The following is a 14,131-nucleotide window of genomic DNA, read 5'->3' on the forward strand; positions in this document are numbered from 1 at the left end:
GACTCTCATAGGCTGGGACTAAAAGTGCTACTGGCAGCTGCTGAAGCTAGCACTACCACATTTACATTACGATCACCCTCTCCTGTGAATGCTAAAAGCACTCTAAGAGCTATTCAGCTGCAGGGAAGACAAAATAACAGCTATTGCTTAGTTACTGTTAGCGACTGTTTCACCAACACAGCTTCACCTCGTTCAGTAGTTAGAACTGACGGATCTAATTAGCTGCTAGCATTAGCCATTACCTCGCCTTAGCAACTGCTCAATGTCTCCTGGCCCCTGTGGATCTCTCGCCAGTCAGCCTGTGCTTAGTGTGGCAGGTCAGCAAAGTGCTAGAGCAGCATTTGGCCTGAGAATAGAGGAGTGGATGGTGAGGGAGAGAGGAGACCGGTGGAAGCAGATCGATGTGGCCTGTATTCATTAACCCTCGCTCACGACTCCCTTCCCTCCCCAATCACAACCCCGCCATTTTAGGACGGCAGGAGGTGATTTATTAGCTGTCCTGGCTCAGTCAGCACCATCGACCCACAGTCTGAGGAGAGTTGACTCACACCAGGATATACCGATTCCCTCACTGTGGGCTGAACTCACTCAGTGATCCGACACCATTCAAAAAGGAAGCCTGCTGGAGAAAGCAGGATGATCAACATATATTTATTTCTTTATTTTTGTAAACTTTGTCAGGAGGCGGGAGACGAGGCTACAGGCCAAACACGGATGATATTTATTTAAACTGAGCCATCATAAGGGCTGGTTTCTTCCAGTGCAAATAAATAATATTCTTCCTGAGGTGAGTGTGAAGGCTGGTGACAGGCGGGGCAAGATGACCCCGTGGCCATGGGTCAAACACACATGCTACTAAGCTGTGAGGGTCAAGAACCCCACAGGCTAAGACTCATAATGCTACTGCCCGGTGCTGAAGCCAGAACAACAACTGTAACACAAGGATCACCCATTCTGTGAGACAAGAAGCACTCACAGATAAGGAAGTATCCACATGATCTCTGTGCAGTTGACTGCTTGTTTTTTTACAGATAAATATCAAATATTTTAAAGAGCATCAGTCTGAACAATCCTTAAATTATGATGCTATGCACATAAGATGCTTTTTCTTCTGGCCTTTTCATCTGATAAGTTTATCACACTTTATTTCAGCACTAGGAGCTGTCCATTTGAACGGTTAAACAGCCTGATGCAGAAGGAGACCCAGTGTGTATTTCTCACTTTTCTCGTATTAAGGTGGTGATTATTAAACATTAATAAGGTGAGGTTATGCTTGGGGAAAGGAACAGTTCACCCCAAAATCATAAATGAGATATCAGCTGTAGGGATGTCTGCATGTCACTCAGCTTGTGCTGCACAAAGTATCAAAAAAACATTTAAACATTTCCAGAATTTCCAGAAATCGTGACAGTAATTCAAGATAACGTACAGATCTTGTTGTCAACAGTTTCATGAAAGAATACTTCCTTTCTAGTATAGTTCCAACATGAAACTGTATTATGAGGCTGTATTAGGAGGAGAGAAAAACTTTCAAATTTCACTGAAGGGTAGAATAAACTTGTTTTGTAAGAACACATTTTTTCCAATAGCTTTAAAAAATGTGGAATACATGAATTTAATGTAAATTAACAGGCACTATTGTGATTTCCAGGCAAACGTTTGGATTTCTTTTTTCTTCTATTTTGACTCTCCTGATGGAAACAGATTTTTCATTCAACAGGCTCTTTTTACGCCCCCAGTGACTGGCACTGGTTCTGCATTTGCATAAAAACCCAGTGTATTTTAATTTATGTAAATTTTAAGGATGAGGATCTGCTGATACAAAGTCTCGATCTGATACTTTTGTTTTCTGAGATATTACATAACATTACAGTAAATAAAAATCAATCCAATGTAATATCTTTTTTTTATTTGGAAATGAAACTCATTTGATTTCATGTATCAGTTCCCAACATTCAACAAATATAAAAAATTAAAATTAAAATACTCTCACTCAGTGAATCTTAGTGAAAGTAAAATCTGTGAATTTTTATTCCTCTAATGCAAATTTATTATTTCTGAAAATCAAACATCTTGCTTCAACTCTTTGTTGATGGTGAAATTAAAGGGTCTCATGGTTGCATCATTAAACTAAATAAATACAAGCATATTTTTCAAATAAAGACCTAACAAACACATCATACTGGGACATCTAAAAGCTCTTATGCACCAAGTATTGAGTGCAAGTCAGACATAATGGAACTCTGGCAATGCAAATGGGTGCATCTGTCAATTAAAGCCTGTGTTGTGTATCCATGTTGTTTTGCTAATCTTCCTTACACACTAACAGCTGACCATCTTGTTTTATAAATCCATCACCTAGAAGTCAGATCTTGTCTGACAAACAGCTCTTAATAGAAACAATGCAGCTCAATTGATTTTATTGATTTCCCTCAACTGAGAACACAGTAGGTGTTTGGTAGTTGGGACACAAACGGACAGTGAATGGGGTCAGATCCTAATCCCAAGAGAGGGAGTCTGCACATTAGGAGGAAAACACAGACACAGATAAATGAGATGACCAGTGGAATTCTGTAAAAATCAGAACAGCAGTCATGGCTGCTGCTGCTTGTCATAGAATATTGCTGTTCATTAGTGAAGAATGGCATCCACACTGTCAACATGGTTTTGTTTGTTGTGCTAAAACTCCTTATCAATACACAACTGTCCCATTACTTTCAATGAATACCATTAACAATATAGGCTATATTGCTTGTGTATGATCCCTTTGTTTAAAAAAAGTATTAGGTAATGTTAGGGAAGCGAGGAACACTGATAACGGTGATTATGACAGTAAACACTATTAATCAGAGCCGCACGCTTCTGTGGAAAATAAATAAATAAAGCCCCTCAGGAAATTAGTCTTCAACAGGTTGCGGTATTTATCTATTTTTGTTTTCACGTCTGGATGCTCAAACCCAGTTAATTATATTTGTGTATCCCATTAGTGGTGTGATTGATTTTGTGAGGTTGAAATAAAACGTGCCCATCCTTGCTTCCCATGTGCAAAGAGTGCATTTCTGGACAGAGCGCTCATTGTTTGCAGACTGATGACCTCTATCACACACTCGTTTGTGTGTGTGTGTGTGTGTGTGTGTGTGTGTGTGTGTGTGTGTGTGTGTGTGTGTGTGTGCGTGTCTTGATTATAGTTAGCACAGATGATCCCAGGCATTAACTGCAGTACTATGTGATGCACAGAGCCCACAGGAAGGGATGAGTAAAGTGTTGCTCATTCAGATTTTAAAAGTCTGGTGAGCCACGTTTAAATGCTCAAACACTCAGAAGTAAAGCCTGCACACTGGGTCACAACCCCAAACCGAAGCTGTTGCTCGACACGCAGATCTGGGGAATAAATCTATTTACCATAAAAGATTTAACAGCCCTGTGTACTCTACTGGAAATATCTGTACTGATTTGAAGAAGGTAAAGTTTGTCTTCTACTTTTTTATTTCAATGGCCAAAATAAAACAAGAAAGACCACTCTTAGGAATGAGTCACCAAGCAAATTTTTGCCAGCATACACTCAAGCGTGCACACAAATACACATCCCACTATTCTGGAGATGTATGAAGGCAGTGTATTGGATGGACTCCCTCACCTCTCATATGCAAATAACTTTCCCCCATGCAGCCCTGTGATTGGCTTGCTGTTATTAATATTCTGCCAGCGTGTGACTTCGTTAGCCCGGAGTTACTGTGCCAACAGGCAGCACTAAAAAGGGACTTTGTCAATGTTTGATGTCTCGTGAAGTGATGCAGTGTGTGTGAGTGTGTGTGTGTGTGTGTGTGTGTGTGAATCTCTGTTTTCTAAGGAGATTCAAAGTTGGGCAGTGGGAGACACTATCCCCCGCTGACATCAGATTGAGGAGGAAGTGGCTATCTGCTTCTGAATATGATTGTAATAAAATGCTTTGTATAAACACCCAGTTTGTTCTGTCTCTGTAGAGCAGCCAGCCACACCGCAGGCTCCATTCTGTCTCTCGTGGTCTAAGCACAGGTTTGGCTTATGGACTCTGTCAAGGCGAAATCTCAACCTATTACTTTTCATCCATTTAAGTCTGGGCCACTGCCAAGTATGTCTGCGCTTGTAAACAACAAACATCTTTAGTTGAATCATACAAGCCAAACTAAACCATGTATAGGGATGTGATGTGACGCCTAAACTAGCTGTGACATATTTGCCTGTGGCCAGCCTTCAGTCACCCGTCGTCACACTAAGTCGCTCTGTCACTGCCGTACCTCAACAATGACAGCATGAGCAGTGTGTTCTCAACACAGATCATAGGGTTTGTCATGACAAGTGTAGAAGGGCCTCTCTGCTGTGTGTGTATGTAGGTGTGTGTGTGTGTGTGTGTGTGTGTGTGTGTTGTGTGTGTGTGTGTGTGTGTGTGTGTGTGTGTGTGTGTGTGTGTGTGTGTGTGTGTGTGTGTGTGAGGGTACAGTAAATCCCCTAAACTGGAGCTAGTGACCCTCAGTAATACATTTCCTTTGGCAGAGCGGTTCTGGATTTCCCCCCAGGTGGCCCAGGGTTTCGTACGGAGAAAAGTGTAGGGCAGCATTTTCTAAATTGAAGTCAATACCAATCGGCCATTTATCTACAAGCACCCTGACGCTAAGGGCATCTAAAGGCGCATGTGTACACACACACACACACACACACACACACACACACACACACACACACACACACACACACACACACACACACACACACACACACACACACACACACACACACACACACACACACACACACACACACACACACACACACACACAGCGTTTTCATTCCACAAGCTGAATAAATGATTTACACCCAACAATAATCTTAAAATGAAACTCATTTTCTTAATCCTAACTCATTCAAATATTGCTCATTCTCTAAAAGACTCCTATTGTATGCGGGCTTGTTTGTATCAAGCTCCCAGGGCCAAGTTTCTTAGGAAACAAGAGGATTTAACAATACAGAAACTAATTACTCCTCTTCACCCTTGAATTGCACAGACTATTGGAAGTACAGCAATAAAAGGGCACATTATGCATACAGCAGCAGTCAGCTTTCATACATCTTTGTACTCCATACATCCTGAAGATGTTGAGTCATCATGATGGAGCTCCCTGTCTCTCTCTTGCTCTCTCATTCTGTCTTATATGTGACAGTTTATGATGCAATCGGTTTACCTAGTCTGACTAATGCTGGAATTATGACAACATAATGTCTTAGTGTATTACAAGGCACAATAACATCAGTAATGCCGACCGTTTTTTGTCTTGAGCAAAGGTTTCTAATCGCATTTTGAAAATGTGACCGACAGGACGGAACAACCAATCAGGTAATGTCTTGTTTGGTTCATCAAAAACAATAAGACCTGCCTATTCATAGAAGCATCAGAATAAATACATTAGTGAATACACAAATTAAAGAAACATTTTAAAATTTTATTATGCAACTAATCCTTCATTCTTGCTCAGACTCTTGCTGAGGATTTATAAGATTTTATTGATTTCATGCATTTCATTTAGAGTAAATACAAGAAGGGAAAATTTTGTTTTTCTGGCTTTTAAACAGAGGGATTGAAAGTCACAGGAGACTTTCAGTCAATTAATTGTCAAAACACAATTAAACCAATTTTTGCCACCTGAAATGCGCCAGAAATGTGGACATTTAAGATATGAGGGGTTATGAGTTAGAAAAATCAATAGCTAAATTGAAAGGTGATTTTTGCAGTAAATACGGATGGAAAAGGGACATAGAGAACACCTAGGACACTATTTCTCCTCATCTCTTAAAATGCCATATATTGTTAATCGGATTTTGTTTCCACTGACACTGGCACTGAGTTCAGATCCATATTTTGGCAACATAGTGCGGTGCTATATAACAATTAGCACCATTTTTCAGTGGAAGAGGGAGACTGTCATCAGATAGCTTAAATGCAGACTAAAGACTTCAGACCTCCTACCCACTGCACAGTATTTGTCACCACAACCCCCTGCAGCAATCTGGTGTGTTCTGCATGCCTCATTAAAATATTGTGTACTATTAACCTCATTTCATCACAGCTTTAAAATGTCCCCAAATATGTGAGTGTACGTGTTTACCTGCTTTTCTCCCCGAGGGTGGTTGGCTCAATTTCTGCATCATGTTCAATCCGATGAATAGTAACTGAGCTGTCATGCCAGTGAACAGGCCATTGGAGGTGAAGGTGAAAAATAACCAACAAAACTAAAAGAAAAACAAAAGAATAAAATCTCATAAATGAAACAAATAATCCAACAAATGAATGTTTTACCTTTATACTTCACCAACAGTCTAACACATTCTCTCTCTGCATTGCACATATCAGACCAGTGTAAATGAACCATTTTGCAAAAGAATGACTATTGATTGAATGACTGTACTCTGTGTATTCATCCCACATGTTTCTGCAGAGTGCAGCTACTTTTGTTGTGTAATTTCTCCATGAGCTCCTTCATTATGAGAGGCACTCTGCATGTTCTACACTGATCTATATTCAGGGCCTAACCCCGCTCTTTGTGATGGGGATTACGTGCTCTAGAGGCAGGGTAATTTGATATCCATTGATTGAGTCAAGAGGCAATCTGAAATTGAGGAATTGTAGTTATTGCTATTGATTTTAATAACTAGGCTGTTACAGTTCATTCAGTGCAGCTCTAGTCGATACAGAAAGTGAACTGTTCCCGCTCTACTGAGAAAAAGAACGGGGCTTGATCCAGTGTTGTTGTGTGTTATTTTGAAATTTGCTTTGGTACTGCTTTAAAAGTATTTTGGCATGAACACCAATGATGAAGATAGTCACAACAATTATAGGGCAATGAAACATTAACAGCTTATAAAAAAATCACAATATAAGAAACAAGCCATTATGTGTTATATTAATGGATGTGGTGTGTATGAGCCATTATCGCCTCCTCTGCATGCATACTTTATGGTGCTGCACATATTCTTTGTCAGGACTTTCAATAACCCCACAAAGCCTGTTAATTTAGTTTAGTCCGTTGAGACCTTCACTCAAAGTTTCTACTGATCCATATTTAACTAGTTATTGGTTTCAGTCTCCCTCAGGAGGTAGTATTCATTACAGATTTCACTGTACAAGTATATATTATAGGTGCCTATTGAAACCAACTGTAAAGAATATTTCACATTTAATACTGAGCTGTGAGGTCTTAATTTAAGTAATAGTGATGTTAAAAGTATAAAATGTAACAATTCTTCATTAAAATATCAACAAAAAAACCCTCCTAGATCTATGTTATATATTTTGCTGAGTTGCATTATCAGAGATCTTTCCAAGGATATACAAACCAGAAAAATCATTTTCATTAACAACACGATGCCCTTCATGTGGTTGTTGTTGCCTGTCAGTGACGTCATGACTCCATATGTGCTATGTGTTATGAACTGACTTTTTATTGAGTTTTAACCTATATATTTGCAATACACTCTTTAGATCATGGTGGCTTTTTAACTATATATTTTTATTGGATTAATGTTTTTAGTCACCCAGCATCAGGGTCTTAAATTATCAGAGACACAAGCTGAACAACTGTTAGCAGCAGCTTGCTGGGTCCTGCCCTTCTCCCTACATGCTGAACAGCTTTGGAGAAACAGTTTTCTAACATGAAACTGCTTTATTCAGTGTTTTTACCCATATAAGTCATCCGGTCTATTTGTTTTGGACAGGAGAAGACCTCTGCAGAAATTTCGTCAGGTAAAAACGACGAGCCAAACAGTGTCAGAAAAACACCGATTTTTTAACGTGAAACAGCCTAATTCGGTGTCTTTACAGGTTTTAATCATCTGGTTGGTTTGTTTTGGAGAGGAGGAGACCTCTGCGGATAATTCAGTTCCTGGTAAAAACCTCCTGAATGATGAACACTGAAGGATTGCACTGATGGCATTGTCCTGTCTTTTGTTAGGGTTTTGATTAAGAGACCCCCTGTGTCAGAAAAAGACACATGTTAAACTGTGTCTTCATTATTTTGTGTTATGTAACACTAAATTCACAAGTGTACTGCCATAAACTAGTGCAATACACTTAGCATTATTTTTTATTGGTATTATAAATAGTCATTAAAAAGATTGGCTTCCAAAAGTAAAAGAAGTATTTTCTAAAGCGTCCAGTAGAATCTGCAAAGTATATTTCTAATATCTATCTTCCCCATTTCCAGGGAGAGTAGTGGGAGTCTGAGCCTTAGGCAAGAAACTTCGGGCCGACAGTGAGGTGTAAGGCTGAATACGTGTTGGAGATGTTGAAGCCAGAGTTGACTTGATTTTCAATAATTTTCATAACAGTGCTGAAAACATCTGACTGGATGAGACAGGCAGAGAGGAGACAGAGACAGCAGAGGCTGCAGTAAATTATATCAGTTATGAATGTGAGTAGTTGTTTATTTATGATAATCTGATGAGCAGTCACAAATATTAACCTTCTGGCATATTTTGGGCTCTCTATCTTATAGCAGCTTGCCTTCTGATCATACAGATTAGGGGGTTAGTCAAGTTTGTGTTGATAGCTTGTTTTCATTCATTTCTAATCAGGGATTAAACTAAACACAATACTATAAAATAGGAATCTGTACATTGGCACAGCAATGCTTTGAACTAAATGCTGAAGTCAACATGCTAACATGCTCTAAATGACAATGCCACGTACTGATGTTTTGAAAATATAATGTTTGCATGCCAATATTTATATCTTGCAGTTTTAAACAATCAATTATATGGCTCAGAAAGACGATTCTGTGTGTGGTCTAGGTGCATTAAGCCATCCTAATTAAAATATAAAATGGATTGTTTACCCCTATGGCAAAAATTTGAATAGTGAAAGAGGAATTTCTGATGTAGGGAGGACTTCCTCATTAATACAATGTAGTAGTTTTTGCAACACCTGAGACCCAAATTATGCTTTTTTCATTATCACATAGTAACACAATAGTAATACAAACATTGATTACTGCAGAGGTGACGACAGCTGGTGTAGGGATGATAACGGAATTAATGATAATTGTGACAGGGGTTGTATTCATTGTAAAATAAAGTAAATAATTTCTGTCAGTGTTTTACTTTTCTATGTTAATATTAGTGGCATCTTGCTATGTATACATTTTACTGCAATAGATATTAATATACATGTAGATATGTATATACTGTTGGGTAGTTGAATCTACAGCAAAACATCTTCTCTATAAAACCATCATGTTTGTTGTCTTGCTGTCCTGTAAGAACCATGTATCTCTAAAAAAATTCTCTTCAGTTTTGTAAAAATGCACTGCAGGTTAATAGTTTATTTGTGTTAAAAAGTAGGACATTTCATCAGCCCACAAAGGAACACTTAATCCTTCAGTTTATCAGAAGACATTTGAAGAAGCATGGTTTTCACTGGGCAGGAAAGGTATGAAAAATGCACGTAACTCATATGATATGCCCCAAATTTGTACATACAGCACCAGTGTGAAGGTACTTAGTTACATTCCACCGCGGCTGTAATGTGAAAATGTTTCATTGTTGGCTGCTCTGCATGGAGTGTTGCAGAGCCGGTGGTTGTGCAGCGAGAGGCAATCCTTGCTAAGGAGACGAAGCGTGGCTATTGCAGCTCTAAGTGGGAATGAATGGAGGGCTAATTTGATGGGATCCACTTTTCTCCCCACCACATTTAAAACCCCATTACACTAACATCCACGGTGAATACCCCACAGGTACTTCTGAGATGACTGAACTGCATAGGTCACACAATAACACACATACATACAAATGCATATAGTGTGTATGCTGCATTTTCCCCCAGCAAGCAGTGTTAGGGAGGGGGGAGAGTGGTATAGAAATTACTGCCTTAAGTAAATGTGCCATGGCATTATGGTTACTAGACCACGAACGATTCTGAGCTTTACAAAGGTTATAGCACACACACATAGTCAGAACATCTCATCCTCCCCGTCTTTCTCCTCTCTCTCTCATGCACACAAACACACACACACATTCACACCCACACACAGCTGTCACTGAGGGCCATTTGCACCCCTGCTAAGGTTCTATTTGGCTTTTAGACACAGGCACAGAGGACCCCTGTTAGGAGAGCATTGTTTCTCACTGCCTCCCCTCTTCAACTGTAAACTGTTGAATAGCACACAGAGAGACACCACTGTACTACAAATACTGTAACACTTTGCAATATGGTAAGCAAAAATAAGAGCAGTTACTAAAAAACAAGTAATGAACGACCTGATTATGAACAAATTTTTAACAATTACTTCCCGAATAACTCTGACAGCTACACAGAAGATAATGGCGAGTTACTAGACAGCAAACAGGGAAATACTATATTAATAAGTCATAAGGTAATCATTAGTTCATAAATATCTGTGAAAACATAATTTCTTCATGAATTGTTTACTGTAAAATGTTTCAGTGTAAATTTGCAGTTATTAACTGTCAGCAGCTTGGTCTACAGAGCACTGATTTTACAGTTTAATATAAAGTTTATTTTAGAAATACAGTGTTTTATTAGAAATACATTTGCATTGTATTGCTATTTGCTTCTAGCCTGGCTAACACCAGACTATTCTCAAATGAGGTCTAGTCTGGCATCCAACAATGCATTTCTCCGTAGAGGAGGTGTGGTTTACGATCCTCCGGAGCCATTTATTGGGCGCTTAGAATGTCAATCAAAAGCGTCTGTAGGTAGCTCTTAGCCAATCAGATCAGTTATACCAGATGACGTAGTAGAGCAACAGAAATGGATGTTTGTTGTGTTGCTTGCTGCTTTGCTTCTCCAGTTCTCGCTTTCTGCAAGATTATTTATTTTCACGCTTTATTCCCCCTCATGTCATTCAGCCACACACATCCACTGATTTTATGGGCAATAAACAAGCTGCTGCGGGTCTCTCGGCGGCTCTGCTGTCCTCCGGCTCGTAGCCAGATCATCGGCGTTGCGGTAGCGCCGGTGATTAGCGGCGCTAATAGCCCCGCTACCGGTGATCTCGCTACGAGCCGGGGGACATCGAAGCCTCCGATTGACCTCTCGCCTTTCAACTTTCGCTCTAAACTATTTAAAACGCCGTCTACAGCTAAAGAGAGTTTCGCGTCTGCAGCAGCCATGTTGGATCTGTAAGAAAACTACAAGCTTCCGTCTGCCGAGTAGTACGCGCCATCGTCTTGCCGTCCCTCCCCCTTCTGTGATTGGATCCCTAAAACAGGGCTAAGAAACGGCTCTGGTTGCCAGACTGGATGGAGGTTCGAAATTAAATTCCAGCGCGCAAGGCAGTATGGGTATACCCAGGCTAATTTGCTTCTAAAATTACGACAAAATACTGTTCAGTTATGTCAGAAAATTACTGAATATTTACAGTACAATGTAAAACTGTTAAGTATAAATTTACAGTTTAGTCTGGTAAATAATGGCATTCTCTTCAAGTGTCGTAATCACATATTTTTTCCTCCCAGATTGCATTGCAATATAGAGTATGACACCGTCTGACAATACTGAATACACCTAAGGTTTATAGTGATCTAAATCATCTCCGCCGAGCTACACAAACTCGTAATGACACAATTATTCCTTTATTTGCAAATCAGAGACAGCGTAATCGGAGCACAGATGCTATGCTAACTCGTGATGGTACAACATTGTAATACATGTATTACTTGTGTTGTGTTTAAGAACAATCACTTAATCTCATTCTGCTCATTAAGGCTCCCATGGGAAGCTCCAGGTGCTCCAGTCAGCCCTCCCGCCTTCATTTTACCTACTTAATTTCTTACATTCCAACAGCAAGCGAGTGTCTAACTATTGCATCGCATTACATTGGATGCTCTCGGTCCACGCTTAAATATGCACTTGTGTTATGTCATGTAAACAAACCACCTACCTATCAGCTGTGCACTCAGGATCAGACTGGAGACGTAACCACTTAAAATTTGAAACTTGCTATCTTCCTACGTTGACACTTTTAAAACTGAAAACACAAGTGTTATATGAAGATATTTACTGTAAATGATACACAGTATTGTAGCAAGTAAGGTGTTAGTAGTGATGGTCATTGACCTTGATAAGAAACTTTCAGCTCCCTGGTGATCTCCCTCCAGCCAGCTGTCACCTTATTTAGGTTTTTGTAGTGAAATGAGCAGGTATCGTATTGATAATTCTTCACTTTAACTTCATGAAAGAGCTGCTACTCGTCCATTGTGGTGCAACAGGAACAAATAGAAACAGGGCCACTGTGTTACCACACATGCATTGTAACACAACTGTATTGCATATGCATATGCAGTCACACAGTCACACAGAGCAGCTGCTGGCAGCCCTGCAGTGTGGGTTCACCTTCACGGGATTAGAACAGGTTAAACTTGACTGAATTTTCATCTAGGGCTTACAGAGCACGCGGTGATCGATTCAACAATATTAAGAGTGGCAGAGGTCTGTATGCACAAATGGCTTGCTCGCACATGCGTGTTGGACAGTGTATGCTTTTGTGTGTTTGTCTGTGTGTGCTGGTCTGCTGTCTTGTCTGTGAAAGATCTCTTGTGTAGGAGTATGTGGAGAGGGAAAATATCAATATGTTACAGGACTGCTTTTTTCTCACCGCTGTTATCTTTGCTTTCCCACCTCCATTACACCCCCATCAGCCTTGGATGGATTAAATCAGCAATAAAGACCTCCATCCATGTCTCTGTAAAAGACATGAGACACATTAACAGCACACAAACAATGAGCAGTCTTGTTTCTAGAGGGGGGGATTTTACAGCATCTATATTTGTTCTGCCTGCCGTTCTGTTGTGTTCATCTTTAGGTGTGAGCGTTTTGCGCTCTCATACATGTATCTGTGTGTTTGTGGATGTAAGAAGAGCTAAGATGTAGCAGGAAAAGACAAGGGGATGTGTCAGGCACAGCACCTTGGGCAGTGCACATTCAGATGCTCGGCAAATGATTAGAAATGGTTTTTATTGACATTGTAAATGCGTTTTACACAGGCAATAGGCTGCCAAGGGGATAAAAGACTCATGCTATCAAAGCCACGTGTGGCAGGCCTACCACAACGCAGGACTGTGTGTGTGCTACAGTGTGCGAGTGTGTCCCAGTGTTTGAGTGTTTTTCATAGCTTTCCTTTTAATTACCCCCCTTGCGAATTAGCTGAGGAATAGGAGACTGGCTATGCAATGTTAAGTATCTTTGGCTGGGAATTATCTGTTTAGTCTGCTCCGTTTGATCTTCAGGAATAAGTCATTAGTTTGCAAGCAATCTGCTCCCTCTCCATCCCTCCCTTTTACTCCCTTTCTCTTCTTTTTCTCCTCCCCTGCGTAGTGTCTTTATTTAGGTAGTTTCTTTGGAGCAGAGTGACTCAAGTTGCCCAGTTACATAACAAAAAAAGGGTAAGGAGATGTTGTGAAAAGAAGGTTTGGTAAGGACATGGTTAAGAGAAAAAGATGGAGGATATGAAGCTTTACTTCCAGCTGATCGGGGAAATTAAGGGGTTCATTGTACAGTACATTGCACACGGTGAGAGGACATCACTTCTTCTAGCTGCAAGGCACGAGCAAAGATTAAAAGTGTGACTGTGTGTGTTTGTGTGCCTGTGTGTGGTGCTCAGACAGGGTGCAGATAAGAAGATTGTTAACACTGGATGAAGAGCAACCATTAGATGGTAATTGGCTGACCAGATGCTCTTCTCGCTGCATACAAATTACAGTCTTTAACTTCACCATGCCTCTGGCTTACTCCGTGCCATTACTGGTTAGTGTATATACAATTGGAGCTTTCACTCACAAGTAAAAACCTCCCATACTGTATGAGGGGTGTCAGGATTAACCAGTTTTGCCATAAACACGGTTACAAAATGTCAAGTTTCATAACTGTAACAACTGTAGAAGCTACGATTTCTATCTTATCCTGATTCCTGCACTGTCAACCTGTGAAAATGACTCTCACAAGTTACATTGTTGTTTGAGCAGTGAAATCTCTTCAAGTCATGAAATGTTGGTTTGTTCTGTGAGTGAGAGAGTCATGTCACTGAAAAAGTGAGTCGAGCTGTAAAAATGTTCGAGGGAACTGACAGTCCAGCCCTAGATCATA

At 40.1% G+C, this 14,131-nt stretch overlaps 1 long non-coding RNA gene across 2 annotated transcripts in view; it reads right to left on the reverse strand.

The window, feature by feature from the left end:
* Window positions 1-14,131, reverse strand: part of LOC131973999 (uncharacterized) — a 182,507-nt gene that overhangs the window by 112,704 nt on the left and 55,672 nt on the right. Inside the window, exons 2-3 of one of the 2 annotated variants that reach the window (XR_009394597.1) lie at window positions 12,645-12,731; window positions 6,141-6,264 (exon numbers count right to left, since the gene is read on the reverse strand). This is a non-coding gene — a long non-coding RNA (uncharacterized LOC131973999). The remainder of the gene's footprint in view (window positions 1-6,140; window positions 6,265-12,644; window positions 12,732-14,131) is intronic. The other variant, XR_009394598.1, reaches the window with a different exon arrangement.

The sequence above is a fragment of the Centropristis striata genome, chromosome 6, assembly GCF_030273125.1.
Source record: "Centropristis striata isolate RG_2023a ecotype Rhode Island chromosome 6, C.striata_1.0, whole genome shotgun sequence".
Classification (NCBI taxonomy): Eukaryota; Metazoa; Chordata; class Actinopteri; order Perciformes; family Serranidae; genus Centropristis; species Centropristis striata.